At 40.8% G+C, this 19806-nt stretch overlaps 1 protein-coding gene and 1 long non-coding RNA gene across 8 annotated transcripts in view; one reads left to right on the top strand and one right to left on the bottom strand.

The window, feature by feature from the left end:
* LOC145538188 (uncharacterized) overlaps positions 1-18145 on the bottom strand; it is an 86092-nt gene extending 67947 nt beyond the window's left edge. The window contains exon 1 of the long non-coding RNA XR_014076713.1: positions 17463-18145. This is a non-coding gene — a long non-coding RNA (uncharacterized LOC145538188). The remainder of the gene's footprint in view (positions 1-17462) is intronic.
* Positions 18146-18323: 178 nt separating this feature from the next.
* The window catches only part of TMEM108 (transmembrane protein 108), a 417720-nt gene continuing 416237 nt past the window's right edge, over positions 18324-19806 (top strand). For 4 of the 7 annotated variants that reach the window (XM_081569819.1, XM_081569824.1, XM_081569820.1 and 1 more), the window contains exon 1: positions 18324-18406. The gene's annotated coding sequence lies outside the window, so the exon portion shown is untranslated. Of the gene's footprint in view, positions 18700-19806 lie in introns of all 7 variants that reach the window. The other 3 variants (XM_081569821.1, XM_081569822.1, XM_081569826.1) reach the window with 2 other exon arrangements.

Genomic DNA, 19806 nt, shown 5'->3' with positions numbered 1-19806 from the left:
GCTCATTTCAAATGATCTCTCTGAGGTGGAAAGCATTAGTCCCAGCTTGGGATTTTAATAGAAATGTGACAGAGAAGAGAGATTTAGGACTATGGATATCAAAATCCTTGGCAGAAGCACAGGACTGGGTCCAGGGTCCTCTTTGAAATGATTTCTAACCTTAGGAAGGTAATCGTCACACTGCAGGGAGGGCTCTAGCCAAGAGGAAATGAATCTGTTATAAAAAAAAAAAGTCTTTGAAAACAGAAGACCTGAATATTCTCCCTAATGAGTTGCTATTCTGAGATCTCAGGAGAAGTTTGAGCCATACAAGCTCTTAAGCAAAAATAGTTATAGGAATATATGAGGGTCACGTTTGGGAATCCCTTATTAGTAGTAACTTTTGTCAGAGGACTGTTGCTGATGGAGCAGGAGATGGCTGATGGAATTCCAGGGAAATCCCAGTATTTAAAAAAAAGCAAATAAAGGCAGGGGAGAGGGAGGAACAAACAACCTGTAACTTATTTTATTTCTTTTTTATGTGTTTATATTTTTATTTATCTATTGAAAAAACTTCATTTTAAAGCAGGTAATACTTACTGAATGTTTATTATGTTCCAGGCTTTCAGTTTGTTTTAAAGTTGTAACTTTAAGTGTAATTGGCCAAGAAAGTCACAAGTGGTAGTTAATGTCAACGCCTGCAATGCGGGAGACCTGGGTTCAATCCCTAGGTTGGGAAGATCCCTGGAGGAGGACATGGCAACCCACTCCAGTATTCTTGCCTAGAGAATCCCCATGGACAGAGGATCCTGGCGGGTTACAATTCACGGGGTTGCAAAGAGTCAGACACGACTGGAACCAAGCACAGCACAATACAGTTGATGTCAAAAGAGATAAGAAACAACAGAAAGAACAGGGTTACAAGTAATTCTTATCAGATTTAATCAAATAGCCATATCATTAAGTTATTTTAAGTCAGGCAAAGTCAGGAGACTATAATTGAGGTTCAAAGTCTTTGAATACTTAAGCCAAAGTAAACTTTGTTTGGGATTATCTTTTCTCAGGTCTCTTCTGTGTCTTTTTATAAGAATGGGCAACAGTTTCACCCCTTCAGTTATACAAGTCAGCCCTTTCAGTGAGCAGATTCTCTCCAGTCCTTATGGTTTGTCCACATTGATTTTGCTCAACTTCGTGAAGTGTTCTGTTTACATGGTCACTATTATAGTCGAATAATTCTAACTTGCCCGTCTTTGTGGATAGTCTAGTAAAGGAAGTCGCTATGTTACTCTTTCAGTATCTTAATTTGCAGCAAATAATTCAGTCTATGAAATATGCTCCTTTCCATTCTTGAACAAATCCTTTATCTCACCAAGATCAAAGGATTCCACTTATTCTTGAGTGACTTCCTCCCTTGACATGTTAAAATAACCTCCTTTTATTGGTTTCAGAGACATTGTAAGGTGCTCGTCAAAGTGTTTTTGTTGTAGTTATTATTCTCATTTATAATTGATTGGTTTCTTTATTTACTTTACATTAACGCCCTTACCAATTTGGGTGAAGTGCCCTCTTTTATCTCTGATAATTTATATGGAACTGGAAGTTCTCTTTTTAGCTTCTACCTCTAATTCTTACTTTGGTTCCTTGGTTAAATGCTTTTCATGGAAAGCAAACAGCAACAAAAGAATAGATAGTCTTTTTAAAGTCCTTCCTTTCAATTGTCTCCTAAATGGGGCCTGCATTTATCACATTTCCCTTTTAGAAAATCTAGAGTGTATGGGATGGGACTCTTGGTTTTCACCTGTCCCATGAGGATGTGAAATGTAATTATGTTATTAATTTTTTCCAAATGTCTCACCCACAGCAATCTCTAGGGTTCATTTCTGATCCTGTTTAGGATGAAAGTTCTCTCCATTTTCCCTCCTTGTGGCATTTAGAAAGCAGTCCTCAATTTATTAACTTCCAGCCCTCTATCCCCACCCCCATCCTGATTGAGCAGTTGGTTACTCTGTGTTTTGATAACTCAGCTGGTAAAGAATCTGTCTTCAATTCAGGAGACCCTGGTTTGATTTCTGGGTTGGGAAGATCCACTGGTGAAGGGATAGGCTATCCACTCCAGCATTCTTGGGCTTCCCTAGTGGCTCAGCTGGTAAAGAATCCACCTGCAATGTGGGAGACCTGGGTTCAATGCCTGGGTTGGGAAGAGCCCCTGGAGAAGGGAACAGCTACCCACTCTAGTATTTGGCCTGGAGAATTCCATGGACTGGAGAATTTCATGGGGTCGCAAAGCATCGGACATGACCGAGCGACTTTCACTACTTTGTGTTTGGATGATTAAAGCCTCCCATTATTATTATATAGATAAATTCTTCAGCTCCCTCATTTAACATTGTCTCAACATTTCACTTATTGCTGTTCTTCAGTCACTTAGTCGTGTCCAACTCTCTGACCCTATGGGCTGCTGCACTGCAGGATTCCCTGGCCCTCACTGTCTCCCAGAGTTTGTTCCAACTCAAGTCCATTGATTGATGATGCCATCCAACCATCTCATCCTCTGTTGTCCTATTCTCCTCATGTCAATCTTTTCCAGCATCAGAGTCTTTTCCAATGAGTTGGCACTTCACATCAGGTGGCAAAAGTATTGGAGCTTCAGCTTCAGCATCAGTCCTTCCAATGAATATTCAGGACTGATTTCCTTTAGGATCGACTGGTTTGATCTCCTTGCTGTCCAAGGGACTCTCAAGAGCACCACAGTTCAAAAGCATTAATTCTTCAGTTCTCAGCCTTCTTTGTAGTCCAACTCTCACATCTGTACTGAAAAAACCATAGATTTGACTCTAAGGACCTTTGTTGACAAAGTAATGTCCCTGCTTTTTAATATGTCTAGGTTTGTCATAGCTTTTCTTCCAAGGAGCAAACATCTTTTAATTTCATGGCTGCAATCACCATCTGCAGTGATTTTGGAGCCCAGTAAAATAAAGTTTCTCACTGTTTCCATTTTCCCCATTTACCATGAAGTGATGCCATGATCCTAGTTTATTTTTTTAATTAATTTATTTTAATTGGAGGCTAATTACCTTACAGTACTGTGGTGCTTTTTGCCGTACATTGACATGAATCAGCCATGGGTGTACATGTGTCCCCCATCCTGAACCCCCCTCCCACCTTCTTCCCCATCCCATCCCTATGGGTTGTCCCAGTGCACTGGCTATGAGCGCCCTGTTTCATGCATTGAACTTGGACTGGTGATCTATTTTACATATGGTAATATACATGTTTCAATGCTATTCTCTCAAATCATCCCACCCTCGCCTTCTTGCACAGAGTCCAAAGCTCTGTTCTTTACATCTGTTTTTGAATGTTGAGTTTTAAGCCAGCTTTTTCACTCTCCTCTTTCACCTTCATCAAGAGGCTCTTTTGTTCCTCTTCACTTTCTGTCATAAGGGTAGTATCAGCTGCATATCTGAGGTTATTGATATTTCTCCCGGCAATCTTGATTCTAGCTCATGATTCATCAAGCTCAGGATTTTGCATGATTTACTCTGCATATAAGTTAAATAAGCTTAAATAAGCAATATACAGCCTTGACGTATTCCTTTCCCAATTTGGAACTGGTTCGTTGTTCCATGTCTGGTTCTAACTGTTGCTTCTTGAGCTGTATACAGGTTTCTTAGGAGGCAGGTAATATGACTGGGTATTCCCATCTCTCGAAGAATTTTCTACAGTTTGTTGTGATTCACACAGTCAAAGGCTTTAGCGTAGTGTCAATAAAACAGCAGTAGATGTTTTTCTGGAATTTCCTTGCTTTTCCTATGATCCAATGGATATTGGCAACTTGATCTCTGGCTCCTCTGCCTTTTCTAAATTCAGCTTGTACATCTGGATGTCCTTGGTTCATGCACTGTTGAAGCCTAAGCTTGAAGGATTTTGAGCATTAGCTTGCTAGCATGTGAAATAAGTGCAATTGTGTAGTAGTTTGAGCATTCTTTGGCATTGCCCTTCTTTGGGACTGGGATGAAAACTGACCTTTTCCAGTCCTGTGGCCACTGCTAAGTTTTCCAAATTTGCTGGCATACTGAGTGCAGCAGTTTAACAGCATCATATTTTAGGATTTGAAATAGCTCAGCTGAAATTCCATCACCTCCACTAGCTTTGTTCGTAATGATGATTCCTATGGTTCACTTGACTTCACAGCCCAGGATGTCTGGCTCTAGGTAAGTGATCACACCATCATGGTTATCTGAGTCATTAAGACCTTTTTTGTACAGTTCTGTATATTCTCATCATTTCACTTGAGTAATCTATAAAATACATTTTTTCAACATGGGGAAGTTTCAACATGAAATCCTTTTACTATGGAAAGTTTTTATATGAAAAGTTATAACACAAATCTATCCTGTGAAACTGGGCTTCCCTGGTGGCTCAGCAGTAAGGAATCTGCCTGCAATGCAGTAGCCATAGGAGATGCAGGTTCAATCTCTGGATGGGGAAGATTCCCTGGAATAGGGCATGGCAGCTCACTCCAGTAGTCTTGCCTGGAGAATCCTTTGGACAGAGGAGCCTGGTGGGCTACAGTCCATAGATTTGCAAAGAACTGTATACAACTGAAGTGATAGCACACAGACATGCACACATCCTGTGAAGTTTATTCAAATAATGCTTTTTGAGTGTCTGTTATATACCAGTTCTAGGCATTGTGATAAGCAGAGACTGAAATCAAAATCCATGTCCTTATATTCTAGTGAGGGGTAAGGTAGGGAGACAAAGAAATAATTTGTCAGATGTTGATAAGAGCTAAAAAAGAAAAAAAAAAAATATATATAAATATATAGGTAGGGTGCTAGTTTAGGGCAGCCCTTTTCTACCACTGCCACCAGAGAATTAAGTTCTGGTGCCCAAAGGTACCCTTTAAATATGATGAATTAACTTCTCCCTTATGCAGCTAGAATGATACCAGCTGGTACCATCCTTGGAAGATGGGAGAAAACAGTCACTGAATTCATTTTCTATGGGGCTTAATACTTTCATGGAATGCTGGTAGAGAAAGTCAGCATTAGAGAGTCACAGCTGTGGTAGGGAGTAGGTGTTTTGGGTCATCTGACCAGGGAAGGCCTCTCTGACAAGAAGTCCCTTGAGCAAAGACCTGAATTTAGTGAGGGAGGAGGGTGAGGGGTAGGGGGTGGTGGCCAAGTATTCCAATCAGAGACAAGAGTGAATTTCATATATTTGAGGAACAATTAAGAAGGCCAGTGTGGCTGGAGCTGAGTTATCAAGAGACAGAAAGGTACGGATAAGATCAGAGAAATGGCTGGTGAAGGGTGGAGATGGGTTGGTGGGACATGCCAGAGGCATTTCAACTTGAGTTAGTTCACCAGAAATTTACTGAGCTCCAACTGTGTGTCATGACCCAGGGGTTTCAAAGATGAATGAATCATGGTTTCTGTCCTCTAGTAACTGGCAATATAGATTATATCATTTGACTCACACTAAGTAAAATAGTGTGACAAATGCTATAGCTTAACAATAAGCAGACAGGTGGCTATAGGTTGAGTCCTTCCAAAAGCAGAGCCTGAGCCAGGCACTTGGGTGTTAGTGACTTCTAAAGGAAATACCCATAAGGAAGAATGAACAAGAGCCAAGCAAGGGAGGAATTTCAAGCAACAGACTCAGCCTGATCTATGGGGAATTCTGTACTGTAAATTACACTGCACAGTTTGTCACATTTTAAAGCAAAGGAATTGTTAGTCATTGACTCTTGGCTGCCCAACAGGGTGGTGTCACTCTCAGGCATTTTGGGTTCTATGTAAATGAGGTGGCTCCAGTTTCAAAGGTAATCCTCTGAAGATTATTACAGAGGGAGTGGAGGCTGGAGATGGAGGTGGGAACACAGAGCTAGTGAAAGGAATCCAAGGGCATCTTGGGGCACCAACAGTCTCCATTCTAGGGCTAACAAAGTTTCTCAGCCTAGAGGGTAGGGCTTGAAGGATGGGCAGAGGATAGCAAGCTTTTCTTTGGTGGAAACCATGCCTGTTTGCTTGGTCCTATGTCCTTAGCATCAAATTGTTGAGAACCCCAGAGGCATTTCTAAGTAGGAATGAATGCATGCATGAATAACATCCCTGGCCCAGGATTTAGTCTTGAGAATTTTTAAGAATCATTTGGTAGAAACCACATGTGCCAATATTACATCTTCATAAAGGATGCTAAGCTCTTCTGCCTAGGAATGGAAAGGTGGTAGACATATAGTTCAGCAATCTGGGAGATAAAGTCATAAAAATGTCATATACTTGAGTATGAGTGAGATGTAATCCATCTAAGGGGCAAAAGTCCAAACTACTTACAGTATGATGTGTTTTATTTAAAGTTATAAAGAAAAAATATCAGTGAAAACAGTCTCTAAATTATCAAGAAAATACTTTATGTATGTCAGCAGCTAGTTTTTTCTGTGTGTGACTTGGTGTTGGGGACTGAGAGGGTCTTTTTAATCACAGAAAACGTGCTTAAATGTAGATAAAATCAGTATAGGTGAGTGGCACTAGGATGCAGAGCTCGAAATCAGAGTTGTGTCAGGTACCAGAGAGGGCTGAAAGCTTCCCCCAGGTGCCAATTCTTTTTTTTTTTTTTTAATTAGTTCATGTTCTATTTTTTAACTTTACTATATTGTATTTGTTTTGCCATACATTGACATGAATCCACCATGGGTGTACATGTTTTCCCCTTCCAGAACCCCCCTTCCACCTCCCTCTGCATCCCATTCCTCTGGGTCATCCCGGTGCACCAGCCCCGAGCACCCTGTATCATGCATTGAATCTGGACTGGCGATTCGTTTCACATATGATAATTTACATGCTTCCATGCCATTCTCCCATATCATCCTGCCCTCGCCCTCTCCCATAGAGTCCATAATACTGTTCTATTTATCTGTGTCTCTTTTGATGACTCGCATACAGGATTATCTTTACCAATTGACTAAATACCATATATATGTGTTAGTATACTGTATTGGTATTTTTCTTTCTGGCTTACTTCACTCTGTATAATAGGCTCCAGTTTCATCCACCTCATTAGAACTGATTCGAATGTATTCTTTTTAATGGCTGAGTAATATTCCATTGTGTGTATGTACCACAGCTTCCTTACCCATTCGTCTGCTGATGGGCATCTAGGCTGCTTCCATGTTCTGACTATTATAAAGAGTGCTGTGATGAACATTGGGGTACATGCGTCTCTTTCAATTCTGGTTTCCTCAGTGTGTATGCCCAGCAGTGGGATTGCTGGGTCATATGGCAGTTCTATTCCCAGTTTTTTTGAGGAATTTCCACACTGTTCTCCATAGTGGCTGTACTAGCTTGCATTCCCACCAACAGTGTAAGAGGGTTCCCTTTTCTCCACACCCTCTCCAGCATTTACTGCCTGTAGACTTTTGGATAGCAGCCATTTTGACAGGCGTGAAATGGTACCTCATTGTGGTTTTGATTTGCATTTCTCTGATAATGATGTTGAGCATCTTTTCTTGTGTTTGTTAGCCATCTGTATGTCTTCTTTGGAGAAATGTCTGTTTAGTTCTTTGGCCCACTTTTTGATTGAGTCATTTATTTTGCTGGAATTGAGTTGCAGGAGTTGCTTGTATATTTTTGAGATTAATTGTTTGTCCGTTGCTTTGTTTGCTATTATTTTCTCCCATTCTGAAGGCTGTCTTTTCACCTTGCTTATAGTTTCCTTTGTTGTGCAAAAGCTTTTAATTTTAATTAGGTCCCATTTGTTTATTTTTGCTTTTATTTCCAATATTCTGAGAGGTGGGTCATAGAGGATCCTGCTGTGGTTTATGTCGGAGAGTGTTTTGCTTATGTTTTCCTCTAGGAGTTTTATAGTTTCTGGTCTCAGGTCTAGATCTTTAATCCATTTTGTGTTTATTTTTGTGTATGGTGTTAGAAAGTGTTCTAGTTTCATTCTTTTACAAGTGGTTGACCAGTTTTCCCAGCACCACTTGTTAAAGAGATTGTCTTTTCTCCATTGTATATTCTTGCCTCCTTTGTCAAAGATAAGGTGTCCATAGGTGCATGGATTATCTCTGGGCTTTCTATTTTGTTCCATTGATCTATATTTCTATCTTTGTGCCAGTACCATACTGTCTTGACGACTGTGGCTTTGTAGTCGATCCTGAAGTCAGGCAGGTTGATTCCTCCAGTTCCATTCTTCTTTCTCAAGATTGCTTTGGCTATTCGAGGTTTTTTGTATTTCCATACAAATTGTGAAATTATTTGTTCTTGTTCTCTGAAGAATACCGTTGGAAGCTTGATAGGGATTGCATTGATCTATAGATTGCTTTGGGTAGTATACTCATTTTCACTATATTGATTCTTCCCAGGTGCCAATTCTGATTGGCTGAAGTATCATTGTTTTTGTAGTTCAGTCGCTCAATTCTGTCTGACTCTGTGACCCCATGGGCTGCAGCACACCAGGCTTCCCTGTCCTTCACTGTCTCCCAGAGTTTGCTCAAACTTATGTCCATTGATGATGCCGTCCAACCATCTCATTCTCTGACATCATTCTATTCTCCTCTTGCTCTCAATCTTTCCCAGCATCAGGGTCTTTTCCAATGAGTTTGCACTTTGCATCAGGTGGCCAAAGTATTGGAGGTTCAGCATCAGTCCTTCCAATGAATAGTCAGGTTTGATTTCCTTTAGGATTGACTGGTTTGAACTCCTTGTCCAAGGGATTTGCAGGAGTCTTCTCCAGCATCACAGTTCAAAAGCATCAATTCTTCAGTGTTTAGACTTCTTTATGGTCCTACTCTCAACTGTACATGACTACTGGAAAAGCCACAGCTTTGACTATAAGGACCTTTGTCGGCAAAGTGATGTTTCTGCTTTTTAATACACTGTCTAGATATGTCATAGCTTTTTTTTCCCAAGGAGTAATCATCTTTTAATTTCATGGCTGCAATCACCATCCACAATGATTTTGGAGGCCAAGAAAATAATATCTGCCACTATTTCCACTTTTTCCCTATGTATTTGCCATAAAGTGATGGAACCAGATGCCATGATCTTAATTTTTTGAATGTTGAGTTTTAAGACAGCTTTTTCACTCTTCTCTTTCGCCCACATCAAGAGGCTCTTGAGTTCCTCTTCAGTTTCTGCCATAAGGGTGGTGTCACCTGAATATCTGAGGTTGATATTTCTCCCAGCAATCTTGATTCTAGTTTGTGATTCATCCAGCCCAGCATTTTGCATGATGTACTCTGAATACAAGTTAAATAAAATGGGTGACAATATACAGTCTTGAAATACTCCTTTTCCAATCTTGAATCAGTTCACTGTTCCATGTCCGGTTCTAACTGTTGCTTCTTGATCTGCATATAGGTTTCTCAGGAGACAGATAAGGTGGTCTGGATAAAGGATATCCTTTATTTTAAAGGATAAAATTCCTTTAAGAATTTTATCCAGGTTTAGAAGAATACTGTTAATAATAGCTAACATTATAATAGCTAACATTAATTTAGCATGTCTTACATGACAAACATTCCTTAAGCACTTTGAAAGCTTGCTTGCTTAGTTGCTCGGTTATGGCCGAGTCTGTGTGACCCCATGGACTGTAGCCCGCCAGTCTCCTCTGTCCATGGGATTTTTCAGGCAAGAATACTGGAGTGGGTTTCCATTTCCTCCTTCAGGGGATCTTCCTGAGTCAGGGGTCAAACCCATGTCTACTGCGTCTCCCTCTTGGCAGGGTTCTTTACCTTCTAAGCCATTGAGGAAGTCTGCTTAAACACTTTATATTGTTTAATTAGCTAGTAATAGCTGTGAGAGGCAAGTAGTTGTATTGCCATTATATTTCCATTTTGCAGATGAGAACACTGTGCAATCATTTATTCAATATCTTCCAAGGGATAAACTCTCCAGGTTTCTACAGCTGGTAAGTGGAGGAACCGGGATTTGGTCTTGATTCTTTTCATAAGAATAGAGTTGAACACCGTGACTGACTAGAAAAGAAAGGAAGGACATCTACCATCCTTGCATTCTGGTCTTTCCCCCATCTTTCAGTCACCTTCCTTCTCCTTTCACAGCCAGTCAAATTAAACACCTTTCTGCTCGCCCTCTGCTGGCTTTTACTGGTGCTCTGAAATTCAGTTCAGGTATTGCTTCTTGCCGAAATTCTTCTCTGATCTCATCAAGAATTGGTGTTCCTATGTTTTCCTCTAGGAGTTTTATTGTTTCTGGTCTTACGTTTAGATCTTTAATCCATTTTGAGTTTATTTTTGTGTACGGTGTTAGGAAATGTTCTAGTTTCATTCTTTTACAAGCGGTTGACCAGTTTTCCCAGCACCACTTGTTAAAGAGATTGTCTTTTCTCCATTGTATATTCTTGCCTCCTTTGTCGAAGATAAGGTGTCCATAGGTGCGTGGGTTTATCTCTGGGCTTTCTATTTTGTTCCATTGATCTATATTTCTATCTTTGTGCCAGTACCATACTGTCTTGATGACTGTGGCTTTGTAGTAGAGCCTGAAGTCAGGCAGGTTGATTCCTCCAGTTCCATTCTTCTTCCTCAAGATTGCTTTGGCTATTCGAGGTTTCTTATATTTCCATACAAATTGTGAGATGATTTGTTCTAGTTCTGTGAAAAATACCATTGGTAGCTTGATAGGGATTGCATTGAATCTATAGATTGCTTTGGGTAGTATACTCATTTTCACTATATTAATTCTTCCAATCCATGAACACGGTATATTTCTCCATCTGTTTGTGTCCTCTTTGATTTCTTTCATCAGTGTTTTATAGTTTTCTATATATAAGTCTTTTGTTTCTTTAGGTAGATATATTCCTAAGTATTTTATTCTTTTGATGCAATGGTGAATGGTATTGTTTCCTTAATTTCTCTTTCTGTTTTCTCAATATTGGAGTATAGGAATGCAAGGGATTTCTGTGTGTTAATTTTATATCCTGCAACTTTACTATATTCATTGATCAACTCTAGTAATTTTCTAGTAGAGTCTTTAGGGTTTTCTACGTAGAGGATCATGTCATCTGCAAACAGTGAGAGTTTTACTTCTTCTTTTCCTATCTGTATTCCTTTTATTTCTTTTTCAGCTCTGATTGCTGTGGCCAAAACTTCCAAAACTATGTTGAATAGTAGTGGTGAAAGTGGGCATCCTTGCCTTGTTCCTGACTTTAGGGGAAATGCTTTCAATTTTTCACCATTGAGGATAATGTTTGCTGTGGGTTTGTCATATATAGCTTTTATTATGTTGAGATATGTTCCGACATAAATCACAGCAGGATCCTCCATGACTCACCTCCCAGAATATTGGAAATAAAAGCAAAAATAAACAAATGGGACCTAATTAAAATTAAAAGCTTTTGCACAACAAAGGAAACTATAAACAAGGTGAAAAGACAGCCTTCAGAATGGGAGAAAATAATAGCAAATGAAGCAACAGACAAACAATTAATATCAAAAATATACAAGCAACTTCTGCAGCTCAATTCCCGAAAAATAAACGACCCAATCAAAAAATGGGCCAAAGAACTAAACAGACATTTCTCCAAAGAGGACATGCAGATGGCTAACAAACACATGAAAAGATGCTCAACATCACTCATTATTAGAGAAATGCAAATCAAATCCACAATGAGGTATCATTTCACACCAGTCAGAATGGCTGCTATCCAAAAGTCTACAAGCAATAAATGCTGGAGAGGGTGTGGAGAAAAGGGAACCCTCTTACACTGTTGGTGGGAATGCAAACTAGTACAGCCACTATGGAGAACAGTGTGGAGATTCCTTAAAAACTGGGAATAGAACTGCCATATGACCCAGCAATCCCACTGCTGGGCATATACACCGAGGAAACCAGAATTGAAAGAGACGCGTGTACCCCAATGTTCATCGCAGCACTGTTTACAATAGCCAGGACATGGAAGCAACCTAGATGTCCATCAGCAGACGAATGGATAAGGAAGCTGTGGTACATATACACAATGGAATATTACTCAGCCATTAAAAAAAATACATTTGAATCGGTTCTACTGAGATGGATGAAACTGGAGCCCATTATACAGAGTGAAGTAAGCCAGAAAGAAAAACAACAATACAGTATACTAATGCATATATATGGAATTTGAAAGATGGTAACGATAACCCTATATGCGAGACAGAATAAGAGACACAGATGCATGGAACAATTTTATGGACTCTGAGGGAGAAGGTGAGGGTGGGACGTTCTGGGAGAATAGCATTGAAACATGTATATTATCATATGTGAAACAGAACACCATTCCATGTTCGATGCATGAGACAAGGGCTCAGGGCCGGGGCAATGGGATGATCCAGAAGGATGGGATGGGGAGGGAAGTGGGTGGGGGGTCCAGGAAGGGGAACACATGTAAAGCCATGGCTGATTCATGTCAATGTATGGCAAAAACTATTACAATATTGTAAAGTAATTAGCCCCCAACTAAAATAAATAAATTTATAAAAAAATAAATAAATAAATAAACGTGCACAGAGCACTTACCAGGACAAACCAACCATACTGTGGGCCACAAGTTTCAATAAATTTAAAATGATTTAAAAAAAAAAAAAAGAATTGGTGTTCCTTCTTTCTTATAGTGAACGTGCCTCACTTGTAACATAAAACTTTTTATTTTGAATTGTGATGCCTTAAATTTAACTTAAAATTAGCTAAAAGCCAGGGTTCACATAGTAATTTTGTTGAATGAATGAGACTTGATTCCTTTCCTTATTTCTGTTGTATAATACTTATGTAGTCTTCTAAAAGTTACCTGCACAGGAGTTGTTGCTGTTATTGTTCAGTTGCCCAGTCGTGTCTGACTCTTTGTGGGATAGGAGTTGAACCACATGGAATGGAATCACAGAAGCTGAATACATGGAATTTCCAGCTCTGTTATTCTTTTATTATATCAGTTTGGAACTTCCAAACATTTTATTCAGTAAAAATTATGCTCACTTATGTTTATGTTTTCTATTATATGCATACATATGGTGTTTTCTTCCATAAATCATTCTCTCTCCTTTGTGGCTAAGCTTGCTAAGTGTGGTATCTCCATCTAACAAATTAACTTGTTGGAAGGGGTCCATGGGGTCTGTATTAATAATGTTTTATTTCTTAAGGTGGGGCGGTATAGATGGGCGTACCACATTTTAAGTATGAAATAATATATAAAACATAAAAAGGAATATTTATAAATCTTTATAGATAATATTATAGAAAATATATTTGTCACCCTGCTTATTTAACTTACATGCAGAGTACATCATGCAAAATGCCAGGCTGGATGAAGCACAAGCTGGAATCAAGATTGCCGGGAGAAATATCAATAACCTCAGATACGCAGATAACACCACCCTTATGGCAGAAAGCGAAGAAGAACTGAAGAGCCTCTCGATGAAAGTGAAAGAGGAGAGTTTAAAAGCTGGCTTAAAACTCAACATTCAGAAAACTAAGGTCATGGCATCCAGTCCCATCACTTCATGGCAAATAGATGAGGAAACAGTGGAAATAGTGACAGACTTTATATTGGGGGGCTCCAAAATCACTGCAGATGGTGACTACAGCCATGAAATTAAAAGAGGCTTGTTCCTTGGAAGAAAAGCCATGACTAACCTAGACAGCACAGTAAAAAGCAGAGACGTTACTTTGCCAAGAAAGGTTCATCTAGTCAAAGCTATGGTTTTTCCAGTAGTCATGTATGGATGTGAGAGTTGGACTATAAAGAAAGCTGAGCACTGAAGAATTGATGCTTTTGAATTGTGGTGTTGGAGAAGACTCTTGAGAGTCCCTTGGACTGCAAGGAGATCCAACCAGTCAACCCTAAAGGAAATCAGTCCTGAATATTCACTGGAAGGACTGATGCTGAAGCTGAAACTCCAATATTTTGGCCCCCTGATGCGAAGAACTGACTCACTGGAAAAGACCCTGATGCTGGGAAAGATCGAGGGCAAGAGAAGAAGGGGCAATAGAGGATGAGATGGTTGGATGGCACTGTCAACTCAGTGGACATGAGTTTGAGCAAACTCAGGGCTATAGTGAAGGACAGGGAAGTCTGGCATACTGCAGTTCATGGGGTCGCGAAGAGTCAGACATGACTGAGCGACTGAACTGAACTGATAGATAATATAAAGAATGTAAAGAACATAAACTTATCTTAAAACGTCCAGTGTTTTAGGCTAAATCTACACACTTTTACTGGAGAAGGCGATGGCACCCCACTCCAGTACTCTTGCCTGAAAAATCCCATGGACAGAGGAGCCTGGTAGGCTGCAGTCCATGGGGTCGCAAAGAGTCGGACACGACTGAGCGAGTTCACTTTCACTTTTCACTTTCATGCATTGGAGAACGAAATGGCAACCCACTCCAGTATTCTTGCTTGGAGAATCCCAGGGACGGGGGAGCCTGGTGGGCTGCCGTCTATGGGGTCTCACAGAGTCGGACACGACTGAAGCAACTTAGCAGCAGCAGCACACACTTTTACACTATAAAATGGGAAAAAGACAGCAGCTATGAAAATAAAGATACACAGACAGAATATGGTTATCCTGTCTAGATTTATATGATAGACAGGGACTAGAATCTTGGGTAATCGGTAGGTCTTCATGAATGAAATAAATGAAGTTTAGATAAGCTATTTATTGCTAGAGAGATGAAAACATAATTAGCAATCATAAAGCATTCCTGTGGAGGTTCTGATTATCATGGAGCAATGGGTGGATTTTTGGAGACTTGGCTGTTTATATCTTATCTTTTTCTTTTCTTTTCAAATATACCTAAATCTCTTACTAAGCAATTTCGGGCTGGGGAAATGGGGAAGGGGGATTGCATAAGCTAACGCCTGATTTATATCAGATACTAACATTTCCATTTCCTGAGATAGAATAGCCAGGTTATACCTGTGAGCGAGCAGACAGAAACAGAAAATGAATGACAGCCTGGATGTTCTTTTTTTTTTGTCAAATTTTTATCCTCCAGCAAGAATTTCTTTTGTTTCTTGATGCATCTTTTTGTAATGATATTCACAAGATAAAATAAATGCTTTTTTCTAGTTAAAAATTTAAATTACTGATGCTAGTTAAATATCAGTGAAAATTGTCCTTATTTTACCTAGTGGATAAAGCTACAAGTTTATGAGGTGAGAAAAATTTCTCCTCCATTTAATGCTGTGAAATATATTTTTAAAAGTGTCAGAGCAGAAGGAAGTTAGATTTCAGACTTACACATCGGCTTCCATATTTCTGATGTGGCAAATCAAGTCATTTTTGAGCAAGATGGTTGTTGTTGGCAGAGTGTTCTGAGGGTACCTCACTAATTCAGTTAAAAACTAGGTCATATTCCACTACAGCAAATATCACTCCATAGAAAAACTCTGTGCAACAACAGTTTTCCAAGGTCCAGTCACTAATCATTTTATGTCACAAAATATAAGAATTTGGTAAAATCGCAATAAAGAGAATTGAGACTCTTTCAGAATACCTTAAAATTGACTCACCTCCTTCGTTTAGCTATCATGGCAAACTAAACTAATAGCAGAGCTTGAGAGTTTGCCTATATGTAGATGTTCTCTAACAGCAGATACAATGTAGATTCAAGTTTAACTAGCACTGGCTTCAGGATTGTTACAGGAGAGAGCCTAGAGGAAGTTTCGGGTGAGACCTGGGAATCTGTGTTTTCACCAGGACTCCAGGTGATTCTGTTGCAAGTATTGGGAAAAGCCTCAGAGAATAACTCTCAATAATGCTCAAATAGAAATCCGCTTTTAGTTAAGGACACAAAGCAAGTCAAGATAGCACCAGAGATTTCATCAGTTTGGAGTGGTTGTCAAAAGGTAATAGGTTTTTCTGGCAATATTTACTTAATCAACTGGAATTAAACCTAGTTGTGAACCTGGCTTTTAAATTTAGTCCACTAAATAGTCTTTGGAATATTTATTACCTATGAATTATTTTTTGGCTTTAAAAAAATCTGTTCTCACAAATTATGTGGAAGCTTTCCCTCTGTTTCCAGTCTTTATGTCATTAGTGATTTGTGTTGCAGAGTTGATTTCCCTTGTTAAAAAATGAGTCCCTCAATCTAGCAGCTTATATAGGTATTCTCAAGCATGGCTGGATACAAATCACCGGTGGAACTTTCTAAACCTATTGTTGCCCAGGCTCCACTCCTCACTCCAATCAGAATCTCTAGGTACAGGACCCCCCAAATCTATTTCCTTAAAAGCACTACTGTCTTTTCATTTTGTTTTTACTTTCTTTGCTGTGCAAAAACTTTTAAGTTTAATTAGGTCCCATTTGTTTGTTTTTGTTTTTATTTCCATTTTGACAGATGAATGGATAAAGAAGTAGTACAGGTACATACAATGGAATATTATTCAGCTGTAAAAAGGAATTAATTTGAGTCAGTTCTAGTGAGATGGATGAACTTCGGTTCTGTTACACAGAGTGAAATAAGTCAGAAAGAGAAAAACAAATATCATATATTAATGCATATATATGGAATCTAGAAAAATAGTACTGAGGAACCTATTTGCAGGGCAGGGATAGAGAGACAGACATAGAGAACAAACTTGTGGCCACAGCAGGGGAAGGAGAGGGTGGGATGAACTAAGAGAGTAGGACCGAAACATTTACATTACCATATATAAAACAGATAGCTAGTGGGAAGTTGCTGTGTAACACACAGAGCTCAACTCAGTGCTCTGTGACAACCTAGAGTGGTGGGATGGGGTAGGGGGCGGGAGGGAGATTCAAGAGGGAGGGGACATAGGTATACTTAACAACTGACTGACACTGTTGTATGGCAGAAACTAACAAAACATTGTAAAGTAATTATCCTCCAAGTTAAAAAAAAAAGTGTTACTGTATACCCAAGTTTGAGAACCACTGGTTTAAAGATAGCAAAATAAACTTTCTCTGAGATTTTCAAACATATTCTTCTTGGTTAGACATTTCTTTACTCTTGCTGCAGCCAGAACCATTGCTGTGCTAGATTTAATGCATTCTTGTAACTCTGAGTTTTGTGCTATGCTATCTCTGATAGAGTCACTGGTGAACAATAGCTGAGATTATTAAGCAGGCTTCACTTCTGGGGCTGATAAGCCCGAGGCCTAAGATACACTGACAAGGATAGAAGTTTTCTCTAAGTGACATTTTAATCACCTTGAGGAATAGTGAGAGAGAACTGCTGAAGCAGTGTCACACCACCTGGCCTGAAGTGAGAAGAAGGTTTTGGAGACTGTAGCACTTAGACCTTTGAATCACACTGGTACACTATTGGGTAATAAGACTATGCTGAACAACAAATAGTCTAGCCAGTCTGAAAATACTCAGATTTAGGTTAAGTTTGAGAGATGACAGAGGCACTGGGCTTCCTGATTTCCAGACTCTGGAATTACTGACAGAAGTCTATCTGGGCAATTCCAAAGATTCCTAAGATAGGATATTACCAACTCTCTGGCTTACATTGAATAGTTCTGACCTGAATTATCCAAGGAGCTGCAGCAATTAGCGCCCTGGATTTTATTCCTTTAATGCTTCTTCCCGAGTTTGCCTGTGTAGTTCTGTGACAGACTGCAAATTTCCAAAAAGCAGGAACCACTTATGCTGCTTCTCTGGCCAAGAATATAGCACAGTGACACACATGTCCAATACTTGAGGTGACTTAGTGTTCTCAATGAGGAGCGTCCACCAAATTAGTTACTGCCCCATGGAACAAAGATGGGTGATGTTCAAATCAAACATGCCTTCCCTCACCCTGTGCCCAAACTACAAGCGTCACCAGAAGACCTCTTGTTCAGTCAGTCATTGGAATGCTTTATCAGTTGAGGAAAGAAAAGGTTTTGAAACTTCTAGATAACATGGAGCACGGGGTTATAACCATCATTTTTAGACAAGTGCCTTTAAAATCCTCCTAACCCAAAGCGTGGTCCTCAGACCAGGAGCATCATCACTGTCTAGAGATTGTTAGGCAGAATTTGAAGTCTCCGTCTCAGGCTTACTGGATCAGAATCCGCTTTTAAATAAGATGCCCAGGTCATTCTTGTTCATATTTAGAATTTGAGATATCAATAGATCTAGTAATTGATGAATCTAGCGCCAATCAGCGCCCAAAACAGAGACTCAGCCCTTTGTATACGCCTCTCACCCGATCCACTCTGTAGCAACCGAATCCCCGGAGACATCGGAACGGGTGCTGCCGAGGGCAGCTTGGTGATTGGCTAGTCGGACCACGTGACCGGCGCTGGCCCTCTCGGGCTAGTGGATTGGCTCTCGCTGTCGCTGACGGACAGGTCTGGGGCGGGCCAAAGCCAGGTCGGAGGGGCGCGCGCGGTGGCGCGGAGAGGCGAGAACGCGAATGCGCGTGCGCGAGCGGTGGGGCTCTTTCCCCCAGCCGTCGGAGGGAGCGGGAGCGCTTCTCCCGAGGTAAGGAGCTGCCGCGGGGCGGGCTCCCTGCCCTTCCGCGGCCGGTTGCGGGCGAGTGGGGCGGGGGGAAGTCTGAGGTCTGCCCGTCGGGGGAGCATCACTTGGGAGAGGATGCAGACCCAGGCTCAGTCATCTCCCTCGGTGCCTCGGTTTCCCTTTTCTGCCCGCTAATGCATCTCCCCATCCTCCTCACCGCGGTGACGGGTCCACCCGAGGGGAGTTGCCCACCTGGTAGCTTCGCCTCCGCCTTTGTTTCTCTCCCGGAGGGATGCTGGTACCGGCCCCCTCCCCAGGTAAAGGGTGAAGGGTGGTGGGGCGGGGACGTCTCCGGCGCTAGACCTGGCCTAGAGCCGGGGAGAAGATGGCTTTAATGCAGTGGGACCTGTCATATGTGAGAACGAAGAAAAAAATGTAGTGTCACTTTGGCCAAGCCACGGGACTCGAACTAATCCAGCGGAGGCGGCCGCGACGACCAAAGCCGTATTCTTGGCGCAGCCGTGCGGGCGGAGGTGGGGGCAGGACCCGCGCGGGCCAGCCCAGGTGCGCGGGTGGAAGGCTTCTCTAGACCTGCCTGGAGCTCTCACCCCTGAGTTGCACCGAAATGCTTTCAGTCTGCCGAAGGGATCAAGAGATTCGTAAAGAGAAGGGAAAAAATTATTTTAAAAGCCGCTGGGCACTGGCGGAGAAGGTCTAAGTGAAAGGCTACAATGAGAAATTACAGCGAAACTGATGGCTGGTAGTTGTGAGGAGGAAGATCCCTGCAGTGAACTGCAGAGCAGACCATCACACTGATATTCTCCTTAAAGAAAACCTGATTTTTTTTTCTTTTTTTTGCGGGGGGTGGGGGGTGGTGGTTATCTCTGTAAACTGAGGTTTTTCTGGGCTGCCGAATCAAGTAATGACTTATTTTTAGCATGTTAATCGGTGGTGGGGAGAGGGGAAGGCAGGTTACACCCGTTTAGATCTCCTTAATTCTTTCAAAAGTGCCTGTTTAAAGAAGGCCTTTGGATGCCAAAAGCTGTGTGTGTGTGTGTGTGTGTGTGTGTGTGTGTGTGTGTGTGTGTGTGAGTGTGAGAGTGAGAGTGTGGTTTGGGGGGTGGGGCATGTCTCCTTGAAGTCATACTTTACAAAAGGCATCCTCTGCCTCTTTCCTTCTCATTTCCCTAGACCTGAAATAGCAAGAGCATACTGTACAGCTCATAACAAAGTATAAAAAGTCCCTTCAGTTTTCCACTAGTTAATTTATTAGATATACCTGTTAGTCTGTTTGGTACAGAATGGTTTAAACTATCATTAGGAAGATTTTACTGTATTCTGGAATTCCACTATAATTCATTTACAACTTATTCTGGTAGGAAGTGGACAAGAATCTCTCTACCTGATTCCTCAGAGACATCCTG

This window comes from Giraffa tippelskirchi, chromosome 2, assembly GCF_054371585.1.
Source record: "Giraffa tippelskirchi isolate mGirTip1 chromosome 2, T2T-mGirTip1v1.2.pri, whole genome shotgun sequence".
In the NCBI taxonomy this organism is placed as follows: Eukaryota; Metazoa; Chordata; class Mammalia; order Artiodactyla; family Giraffidae; genus Giraffa; species Giraffa tippelskirchi.
The sequence above is the reverse complement of the archived record's forward strand: the minus strand, read 5'-3'. Positions and strand labels throughout refer to the sequence as shown.